Below are 12,358 nucleotides of genomic sequence, written 5' to 3' on the forward strand. Positions count from 1 at the left end.
GAGTTAATTATACTGTTAGCTCTACTTTTGCTTATGGTAGAATACTAATTTTTTAAAAATTTCAGAATATTAGCAGAAATAAGCAGGTGTGGGGGAAGATGGGTCCACACACACCTAATGGGTAAAATGCACACTAACTTGGTGATGGCCACACTTATAACTTTGACTCAAACTACACAAAAGCAAATCATATAACACATGGTCAAGTTTTTTAAGACTGCAATTTAAAGACCATATCATTACTAAAAGTTTAGGATAATTTCTAGCATTCTGTAAAATCTGGGCAGAGGTGAACAAAGACAAAATCAATGTCTTAGAAAATAGGAAAATAGGCATCTGTCCCTAGGAAAGCCCGGAAGTAGCCCAAGTGTAAAGAGAACTGACAAAATGGGGTAATTCCAAGTAGGTAGAACAGTAAGACTAGTTTTTTTTTTTCTGAGAGCTGGCCAGAAGAAATAGATATAACCAGCCAGCTGGAATTAAGAGAAAGATGGAACAGGCACACCAGGAAGAATGGAGATAGCATAATGAGACATCATCCAAACTATGAGAAGAGATAGAGAGAGTTGGCTTTGTAGTTCTGATCCACACGTATCTTTAAAATAAACTTAAAAAAAAAAAAAATAAATAAAAAATAAAATAAAATATTCCCTCTAAAAAAAAAATAAAAAAAATAAAATAAACTTTATTTTTAAAGTAGCCTAATTAAGTAGCTGACTGTGTGCAATGGGTTAAAAATAAATGCATGAAGAGCAGGAACCACACAAGTTTGATGAGTCTCATGAACGGAGGCTACTTTAGTTGCATTGTGAACCTAATTCTCCGTGTGTGTTTGCCTCCCGTGGGAACTCGGACCATCTTTCATCACTTCCCTAGCAATCTGCTGCAACTCATAGGCAATATGTTAAACTTAACACACCTGACCAGAGTTTTGAATCCACAGTAACAGTACGGCAGTGCCTCCTTAAAAGAATTGTTTCCAGTCTTTGGAGAGAGATTAGCAAAGCTACTGGGTACTTATCTGAATAGTATATATTTTTTCACATTAGGGGGAAGAAAGAATTTGGAAAGCAGCACCACAGAAAAACCCATCATTCTTTCAGCACTACACAAATTTGGGTTGTTATTAGCTAAAATATGATGTGGGTGTATATAATTGACTGCATTGACTCCCCTGGCAAAACTAATAGGGACCTGGAACATTTGATTTTTGCTTGCAAAGTGATACATCTGTACTATTCCAAAGAGAGGCAAAGAAAAGTAGAGGCGCTCAGATTTCTTTCTTCTTTGTTCATTTCTCTTTCCTGTTGAATGTTGGGAGGGGTTGATCATCCCCCGAGGATTAAGACATTCAAAGTGGTCAGTAATTTCCATAATAGGATTCAGTGATCAGATTCAAAAGCAAAGAACAACTAATAGGAAAGGATCAGGGGATGAATGGCTGTTATAGAGCAGGCTCTGCGAGTTGAGAAATGGAGCATTCTTGAAGAGAGCATTTTGTTAGCCCTCAAAACATACGCAAATACTAGACATTATTTAAAGGTGAGGAAGTCTTGATGTCTTAATGTCTTGATGGAATAATTTCTATTCTAATAATGGGCTACAAGATTGAAAGAACAAAAAAGACATTTTGAAAGGGAGAAAAATGGAAACGGAAAAAAAAAAAATCAGTGTTCGGCTGTTGGAACAAATTTTCGGAAGAGTAAATAGAGCTCTGAGAATAGGCAGGAAGAAGGAACCTGAGGCCAGATTCATTGCTGAGAGTGGCTTTTAAAGAATCAGTGATGTGGACAGCCATTTTTTCAATATTTTCTGAAAAAAGTATAACTAACTTATTTCATGGAAGAAATACTATTAATAAATAAGGGGTTTGGTTTGAAAAATATCTTTCTCTAATATATATCTAAATCCCTCTCCCTCTCACAATTCTTGCTTGTCCTCTTGATGACATACCTACATGTATTTTTATGTTTTAGGTAGTGGTGTAATGACACCATTGTGTCTAGTGTAGGAGATAAAACCAGGCTATGGAACAGACAGACTCAATTCCAACTCTCCATTTGTTTCTTACTGAGTAAGCTGCATGATCTCAGTTAAGTCATTTGAACTTTTGAGCCTGAAGTTCTTCATCTGTAAAAAGAGAGATATAAAGTATACTTAGGGAGCATTAAAATAATATAAATGTACACATGCACATATAGTCATACATACACATACATACATATAAAGCATGTACAAAAGTGTGTGTGTGTGTGTGTGTGTGTGAGAGTGTGTGTGTAGTCTAGTGCCTGGCTCTAGTCAATGGTCACTAAAAGCTGGCTGGGTTTTCTCTGCATCAGAGAAAGTAGCTGTCTTTTATTTATAATTTAGACTAGTGTCAGCTAGAATCCATAGTCATAGGGAGTAGCAAGCCTCTATGTATGTCTTTTCTTCTTTCTACTATTATGGAGGGTGGTTGTGAAGTTTTGCTTGGGTATTTATCAAAAATTGTCTTTTTATCTGGGAAATTATTAGGTTAAAATCTATCATGTAGCATGAAAACAATACTTGTTTGTGTTTAAAAATAGTTATTTTTTTTACTTCAAATTCTTATTTGCCTTGATTCTATCTGCTATCCAATCAGTATTTCAGAAACATGTCCAATATAGACAGTCACAACCCTGTGACTTCCTTTCCCATCTTCAGGAGGAATGGAGTGTTCTTGTCAGTCATGTAACCTCAACTCACCAAATGTGGTAACTGGCCACCCTTGGTTTATGTGATAATCTTTCCAATCTTGCAGTATAAAAAAGAATCACCCTATTCCCATCAGAATCCAACAAACTTTTCATAGGGTATAATTTTTTACAGATGAGGTCATTTTATGAATATGACATGAGGATTCCTTCTAAGTGAAAAGAGGTAACTCCTGATTGTACGGCTTAGGCAACTAAATCTCATTTATACTATGTTCTCATTTAAGAGATCAGCTAAAAAGCAGACATGAGTAGACATGCATAGTAATGGCTATTAAATTTTTAGATTATCAGGGTTTTGCAGAGAAATAGTGTGGTATTACCTTATGATGTCTTTTAAACATGGAAAGCATTTAATTTTTGTAAGTATTACCAACTCAGATCAGAGATAGTTAAGTTCCATTGGACACTGGCATGAAAGGTATGAAAATCAATTGTGTGTGGATTAAAAAGCTTTTGAGAGAATGGGGAAGGGTAAGCAAGAAAGAGTGCAGGTGAGGTGAAACAGAGGAGAAAAGCTAGGGTTTTATTAACAGAAGAAAATGCATCAGCCTTGTGATGCAACCTTATACATGTTAAAAATAAAAACAAAAATAGAGAAATGTTCAAAAATAAGAAACATTTAAAAACTTTTTTTCCAGATCAGCTTTAGATTTAAAATGTGTTTGTGTTTATGTGTGTATATTCGTACAAGAAATAAAATGTTTTTAAAAATGAAAAGAGGGATAATAATAGTACTACCATATAGACTTGTTATGAAATTAAATGAAATACTATACATAAAGCACTTAGCAAATAAATACATGTTAGTATTACTTTATTATTGATGATATTTAAAAACTGCATGTAGCCTACTATGTCTCATGTCTCATTCCCTCTCTACAAGCAATTGCTATGGTGAATTTGATGTACAAACTTATAGTGCATGTGGAAGTTACTAACATAGGTGCACTTATTAATGTCTGCATGTGTGCATGTGCACACACATATTATGTTTTAACTTTTAGATAAAGAATACAATATTCATTTCCTTCTGCTGTAGCTTGTTTTTTTTTTTCACTCAATTTAGTTTTTGAAAATTATCCATCTTGACATACATGGCTCTAGTTCATTTCTTTTGAGTGTTATACATTATTCTGTCATATAAAAATCCCATATTTCATTTACCTTGCTCCTTTGGAGGAAATTTTAGATCATTTCTGACTTGGGACATTTATAAGCGGGGCTATCATGAATATTCTCATGCATGTATCCTTTTGCACGTGGCTCAGAGTTTTGTTTTGTTTTGCTTTTTAATAAATTACATACCCATAAATGGGCTTTCTGGGTTATAAGGCATCCTCATTTTTAGTTTTGCTGGATATTGCCACATTCTTTCCAGTAAATACTACAATTTACCTTTAAGAAATTTATGAAGATTCCTATTTACCTATCTTTCTATGAGTGGTAATAGCAGCACTCTTTTAATTTTTGCAATTTTGCAAATGACATCTCATTTTAGTTTGATTTTCATTTCTCTGATTGCCAATAAAACTGAACATTTTCCATATTCTTTGAATATTTGAGTTTATTGTATTTTTAAATGCTTTTTTTGAATGTTCAGCTTAATTTTTCCCGAGTTATTTGCCATTTTCTTCTTGACTTATTGGTCTTTATATTGAATACTAATACCTTATTGGTTCTGTATTATGGTTTAACTTTGTTTATGGTATCTGTGGTTACACAGTCTTCTGTTTACTTTGAAATAGCCACATTTATTAATCTCTTATTTTGTGCTTTAAGCCTTAGCTTGAGATTGGGTTTTGGTATAGTTTTATGCAATTCTGATGGCTGTCAAAATTTAGCATGCATAGTAATCATTTAAAGAGGTTGTTAAAAGTAAAGAATCTCTGGCTTCACTCTCTTGAAGATTCAGGAGTTCTAAGGTGTAGCAAGAACATAGGAAGTCACGCAAGGTGATCTGCAAACACACTTTGGGAAGTGCCACATTGCAATCACCCTTAGGAGACTATGAGACTGCCCTCCTCTGAAATCTTTTCCTTTTTTTATTCTTTTGGGGATCCTTGTTTGAAGAAGCTATGAATCTGGGGAAATGCATGGAGATAAATATACAGAATCACTCTGAGAGAATATTGTCTTTTTTCAGTCCTTCCCAATGTTCCTGAAACAAGGAACTGTTTAAAGTCTCACCAGCCCAATACCCTCAATGGAAGTAAGTCAGTGTTGCAAATAGAAGTGTGGACAATTAAAATAAAAATCCTGCTAAGCTATATTTCCATTATTTTATTCACGTCTTCCAGTGAATTTTTGAAACACAAGTCTTCCAAACAGCTATTGTGTAATGAAAAATAAATCAATCAGGTAGTATTTAAGACATAGGGTTTTTTAATGAAAACACTACAAGGAATAAAGAAAAGTTGAAGAACATTACGAAAATGTGGGGCATCAGGAAAAATAGTTTTTCTAACTTTAAGGAATTTCAGAGAGATTGGACTTAGGGATTTTCCTTGTTCTCAGTCAGATTTATTTCCCATTTGTATTTATGTGCAATATCAAATGTTTTAATGTTGTGGATTTGTCCTGAATGCCATTAATAAAGTGGCTTCCTGTCTTAGCTAAGGTAAGCTATTCACCCAATTTAGGAAATAACTGATCCATGTTTTGAGACAAAGCTCTTTTGTTTAAAGAACCTTAAGATTAGAATGACAACCAAGGGACATTTGACCCAAATCCCAGAAAGTCCTGAGAATGGATTTTCTCTGTTTAGCACATTGCTGCAGTTGAAAACATTAAAACAGAAGAGAAATGTCCAGGAGAAAAGCTGCCATTTACCTAGCAGAAGTAGGAGAACTGATCTATTCTTTCCAAAAGCCTTTGTTTATACCCCTCAGAGGAATAGATGGATTCTAGTTAGGTGTTTTGGTCAGTTTTATTGGGAAGTTGACTCAGGTCGCAAATCTTTAGGAAGTGTTGAAAGCTGAGTCATTTCAGACGTGTAAATCCTGTTGCAACAAACAGCACACATTTGCTTATTTTGGACAGTTACAGAAAGAAAAAAATTAGACATGAATTGAATATCAAGATGGAGGCAGATGAAATGGATGAAAAAAATAGCACCGGGCCAGGGAACAATCTCTTTCTGCACTTTGTCATCCTGCAGTACCTTACACATTCCTATGCTTACCCTGCCCCTCCCACTGTTATCCATTGGAAGGAATCCAGGGAACTTTAGGGTCTCATATGAACTCAAAGAGTAAATTATATGATTTACTCATCGGAAAAAGTGTACCCTGAACTCTGGGGCAAATGCTACCTTCATAATGAGAATGATAAAAATATTCTAAAAATGAATAATGTTTAAAAATATATTCCCTATTTTTTTTTTTTTTTTTTTTTTTTTTGCTGTATTTTAAGTGGATTTTAAAGATAATGCATATATATGTTTTGGAAAGTCAGTGTGATCCAAATGAGTGAATGAAAAAAACTTCCAAAAAAATAATTCAGTTATTAATTTCATTGTAAAATCTTGAAGGCCTCAAAAATACATGAATACATTTTTCAAGAGCCTTTATAAAGCATTTGACTTCTTCTTAAGAGCTCATTGATTGACAGAAAATTCTTCGGTAATTTTTTTTTTCCACAAACACAAAAAGCCAGGGTGCCAAACAAAGACTAAAATTTAGGAGATCTGAATGAAGTCTGGCCGGCTCAGACCATAACACCCTGCATGGCCACATGCCTCACCTTGCTTCTGGACTTTGACAGTAAATATTTGACTGGCGAGACCAGGGAGGACCTGAATAGTAAATATTTTACAAGGGAAAATGGGAACTCCCTTTGCTCTGTCCATCCCTTACATTAAACATATTAATTTATATTAACTGGGAACCATCTAATTCTCTATTTACCCCTGTCAATAATTAGTCATCATTTGAATCCTGAATCCTGCTTCTATCACAAATAGGATACATTTTTTTTTTTTTTTTTTTTTTTTTGCCCAACTGGGATAAATCTAAAATCAGCTAATGACGCCTGCAGCACTTGATTGAAAAATATCAGAAGCCTTAGATAATACCCAGTGCATATGGAAAATCTAGTCTCCGATCACAAGGGTATCAACAAACTCATCTTTTTCCTTCTCCTCCATCCCATCAAACTCCATCTTTCTCTACCTGACTTAATAAGTGACGACCTAGGCTGCTGAATCTCTCCCTGCCCAGCTTTTAGAATACTTGGCAGAGCCCTTCCTCTTGCCTCTGAGGGACAACAGCTGGTTCTCATTATGCATCAGATTATGATACACACCGAAAAGAAAATGGTCAAAATGAATACAAAGGGAGTTCTGGTAACACTGTGGTTTGATCCTGGGGGTGTCAAGGTGAAGAATCCGTACTGTTCTGCAGGCCACTGTAAACTTAATCTGTTTCATCACACACACAAGTGAAATCCAGCAGTGTTTTCTTAAGAATTTTTGCTGCTCTTATTTACTATGGGAGAGGCCCCTTGGTTTTTCTTTCTTCTTCCTTTGGTATCACGTTAATGCATTTTATATGTCCTTTAATCTCAGTTCCAGTTCTGTCAATATTTGAGCTTATCTTAAAACGAAGAACTCCAAAGGAGAATCAAAGAAAGTAAATTCTCACTCCGGAAGGTAAATAACAATTATATCATTAAACATCCAAATCACAAAGTACCCCTTGGACCAGTTCTTGATATAAATAAAAGTGTGCAGATTTCTCCCCATGGAATGAACACTAAAAGTCCCAAGATTTCTAATATTGGGTTAGCTTTCCAAAAATATATTGTTCTGCTCACGAATCCAGTGGCAAATAAAATTTGAAAGTAGAAATTCCAGTGGTAAGAATTCTCATCTCTGTCTGGTCTCTATCTTTGGAATGCCTATTTCTGAAGATGAGAGGTGGGTAGCAGGTGCCAACATATTGATCTGAGTTGGTCCAGTGGGTTCGCTAGTAAAACATCACTGGGAAAAACCATACAGCAATCAGTACCTTACACAGGAGCCAAACAATTAGGATCACCTTTTGGATTCTTCACACTGTTATGCAGACAGGAGTACAGAATCAAGTTTAGTTCACCATATAGATGCCACCAGGCCTGTCACAGTGGCTCAGCCTGTTCAAACGAGTATTGATTTTCCCATAAGCTTCTACTTTCATAAACTCTGGAGATTGTGTCCTCGTAGTAAAAGTGAGCCCAAGCTTAACTAAAGCATTGTATAAAGACACACTTTATTTCCTATAGTATAGCTGCTTAAACAATAGATTCATGGCCAGGTGTGCCCGATGGACACCTGCTGTTTAAGCTTTCACATTCCCTCCAGGGCAGGAAAACACACACACAAAGACAACCATAGGCACAAGTATGGAATATTAAAAACTGAGGTGGCTGGATGTTTTCCACATCCCCCCGTCTCATAGGTTCTGGCAGGGACAGTAGAGACATGCCAACATTCTTTCAGCATAATAATTTAGGGGATTGTTCATACGGACAGTGTGAACACTCAGTTTGTTTGCAGATTCCACACTCAGAGGGCAGATTCCACACATTGTCTTGACTCTTTTCCCTTCTCCTTCTTTCTGCTTTTATGCCATTGGAGAGTCTGGCTCCATCCTGCTGGGAAGTAATTAGTGCTGAAGGAATGACAACCAACACATAAGTGGCAGGGCCATGAGGGTGGAGAGCAAAAAAGGAAAAAAAAAAAAAAAAAGAAGAAGGATGGGGCCACGGGGGAACCAAAGAAAGGAAGCTGGAGGCAGGGCGGCTTCCTCCGGCTGCTGCTAATGCAATAGCCATCTGGGTACCCCAGAGGTCAAGTACTGAGATTTTGAATTTAAGTAGAAACTAAGTCCAATCAAGTGGAAGAGGAGAAAACAGTGCTGCCCAGTAGAACGTTCTTCAATATCCTGTAATCTGCATCGTTCAAAGTGGTGACCACTAACTACATGTGGCCAGTGAGTATGTTAAATGTGGCTAGTGTAACTGGGGATACACAATTTTGGAGTGGGACTGTGTTTTTTTTTTTACATTAATTAATTTTGATTAATTAGACTAGCCGTATGTGACCAGTAGCCATCATCATGGTCAGGGCAGGGATAGAGAGACCACTCACAATTTCCCATCTCTTTTTGTGAACCCTTTAGCAGGTTGGTGTCAAGGACATGAACCTAAAATAAAGGGTTATTATTGTGGATTTTTTGTAAGTGTTTGGCTAACATAAAGATTATTTGATATATAGATTTCTCTCCTAGTCTATAGTAGGCCTGAATATATTAACAAACATAGGCCGGGCGCGGTGGCTCACGCCTGTAATCCTAGCACTCTGGGAGGCCGAGGCGGGTGGATTGCTCAAGGTCAGGAGTTCGAGACCAGCCTGAGCGAGACCCCGTCTCTACTAAAAATAGAAAGACATTATATGGACAACTAAAAATCTATATAGAAAAAATTAGCCGGGCATAGTGGCGCATGCCTGTAGTCCCAGCTACTCGGGAGGCTGAGGCAGTAGGATCGCTTAAGCTGAGGAGTCTGAGGTTGCTGTGAGCTAAGCTGACGCCACGGCACTCACTCTAGCCTGGGCAACAAAGTGAGACTCTGTCTCAACAAAAAAAAAAAAAAAAAAAAAAAAACATATATATCCACACAAAATAGGAGCTAGCCCAACAGAGGGCATGTTAATCTAAGGCTTTGGAATCAGATGGAATTGAACTTACATTCTAATATCATATTCTGGTTCTATGATCTTAGGCAAGACATTGAACCTGTCTCATCCTTTATTTTCTCATTTGCCTAAATGGAATTAGAATGCCCATTCATTGGAATGTTATGATAATTAAAGCAAGTGAGTTTACTAAACATTGCAATATGACTTTTCCCCCCATTGGCTAGTTCTGGTGTTTAATCATAGGCAACTTATCCCAGGATTATTATAGACTTAAAATAATAGAAGCAATAATAATGATGATAATTACAAAACAATAACAATGATAAATAATAAATTCAATTAGCCTTCGCTAGAAGGTTCTGAACAAAACAAAACCTCCAGGTCAGGCTATGTGGCCAGCTTAAGCTCATTATTATTAGCTTTTCTACTCTGCAACTGTAAATTGTTACCTGGCAATAGGATCATGTGATTAAGAAAAGAACAGGGAATAGATAGCCCTGGAGAAAACCAGGATAAAAACCAAGATTTTAAAAAAACAAACACCACACGTACTCAATACTAAATCAGAACTAATCAATCAACACTTATATGCACATATGGAAGTAAAACTCACTGGAAACCAAGTAGATGGGAGGAGTGAGGAGGAGATGGGTAAATTCACACCTAATGGGTCCAATGCACACTATCTGGGTGAGGGGCACACTTATAACTTTGACTCAAACTACACAAAAGCAAATTATGTAACTAAACAATGTGTACCCTTGTAATAGTCTGAAATAAAAAATTCATTTGATTAAAATTTCATAATACAAGATGAGGTTTCTTAACTAATGGATGTTTATCAAGCTTCTGCTATATGCCAAACTCTGGGAATATAGTAGTGAAAAAAACACATGATCATGAATTTACTACTAATATAGTCCAAGGAGTTAGTGTGCAATGTCCACATTCTTTCTAAACGGTGTATTTCATACCGGGAGGAGCACTCCTTTTTCAACTCAGCAATCATTTTCCTATTGAGTAAGAAATTAATTTTATAGAATGACAAACTCACATTAGCTTTCATCAGCTTCCTTTGTCTTATGTCTGGACCGCACATCTGTTCTTTCAAAGGCAACAACAAAATTGCATACTCACATGTGATTTTCCATAAATAATTAATGTTTTAGAAACAGTATAAAGGATATAGTATATCAGAGAACTATAGGTTGAAAGAGTAGCATTCCACTGAATTTATAATTTTGCAAATACATGGTCATTCAACAACTATTTTGTGTCTAACATTATAATTAGGATAGATACAAAATACCTACACAACAATCTAATTGACAAGCATACCGAGGCATACTGAGTGTTTTCATTTACAAGTCAATTTCATAAAAATTATCTCATTGGGTCTTCACATAAACCACATGTTATAGATATAATTTAACAGATTAAGGAGCTAGGAAATAAATCAGAAAACAGATCTTCTAACTCTGACTCTGAGAAGCATCTAATTTGTTTGGAAAATTAAAAGTAACAAGAATGAAAGCCAAAGAGAAATTATATAGAAATATTCTGACTACAATAGAATGTTACAGCTTGGATAGAAGTTTACAAGAATAAAACAGAACAGAAGAGAATGAAAAAATCTGAGACTATGAATGAAGTATTGTATTTGTTCAATATCTAGATGTCCATTCCCAGAGAATCATAATATCTAGAAATGGGACTCAGGAAACTATTTAATGAGCCATGTGCATGATTTTGATCAATAGTCAAATTTGAGGGTTACAATCTGAAAGAGTGTTCCTGTGTCCTGGGATCAAGTGAAAAGGATCATGGCACAGAGGCTGGCAGTTGCAATGGAAAAGAGAAAGGTTAGTGAACACTTGTTCATTTATTTGTCAACAAATATTTATTAAACATGTATAATACACCAATCTCTGTGCTGGGCACTAGGAGAGAATGGTGAGTGAAAGTTTTCTAGGCATGAAGTTTACACTCAAGTTAATACTTCAACAGAAGCAAAGAAAGCACATCATATTTCACTGGATAAAAGCAATAAAGCAGAGGATTTATTTGTTAATTGCTCTAAGATTTCTAATATTGAATATTGGGGAAAGTGAACCTTCCTTTAAATGAAGGAACTTAGAAGTAAGATTATTATGACAAGAAATATGCTCCTCTCGGTTTGGGCAAGAGTGAGTTTTATCTGACATCAGGGGATGCTGAATTTATAATAACCTCTGAAAAAATAGGAATGGGAGATGAGCATAGTTCGGGTACAAGCCTGGAAGAGCAGATATGAGCATGTGGTCTGAAGTCTATCTGAAGCCATGAGGATGAATGAGTGCATCCAGAGAGTGAGACTGGGACTAAGAATAATGGGATGAGAAAATACTCAGCTTTGATACTGATAAGAAGCAAGGCAAAGAAAATGATAGTATTAAACAAAGAAGGAATGATGATGGCAGAAAGAGTAGAATTAGGAAACCACACAGTTGGAAACCAAGGAAGAATTTCAGCGATGAAGTTGAGGTCACAAAGAGGTCAATGAGCATAAGGATTGGAGATAGCCATTTGGGTAAATCACACTTAACGCTTTAGAAAGCAGATTTATGAAGACGATTAGAAACGAAAGGGAGATTTTGGAGTGCTTGACAGCGAATAGGCACATACAACTTACGAGCAGCAGATATAGGTCACCAATGAAGAATAAAAGTTTAAAAAGTAGCTCAAAGACAAATTAGGTTAAAGTTAAGAGGATATGTATAGAAGAGCTGAGCATTGCTGAAAATAGGAACCAAAAAAAAAAAAAAAGTCCAAGCAGAGGAAGTAATTGAAAATTATAGAAAAGGAGTGGAAAATTCTATAAATGAGGAAAAAATGGCTCCAGGAGAGTTTTAATAACTAGAAATAGCATAAAACATTTCAAGTCATTTTATTCTTAAAAAAAAAA

The 12,358-nt window shown here is 35.8% G+C and overlaps 1 long non-coding RNA gene across 1 annotated transcript in view; it reads right to left on the reverse strand.

The window, feature by feature from the left end:
* Positions 1-2,072: 2,072 nt before the first annotated feature.
* LOC138391730 (uncharacterized) overlaps positions 2,073-12,358 on the reverse strand; it is an 84,373-nt gene continuing 74,087 nt past the window's right edge. Inside the window, exon 3 of the long non-coding RNA XR_011234853.1 lies at positions 2,073-2,130. This is a non-coding gene — a long non-coding RNA (uncharacterized lncRNA). The remainder of the gene's footprint in view (positions 2,131-12,358) is intronic.

This window comes from Eulemur rufifrons, chromosome 9 (genome assembly GCF_041146395.1).
Source record: "Eulemur rufifrons isolate Redbay chromosome 9, OSU_ERuf_1, whole genome shotgun sequence".
Classification (NCBI taxonomy): domain Eukaryota; kingdom Metazoa; phylum Chordata; class Mammalia; order Primates; family Lemuridae; genus Eulemur; species Eulemur rufifrons.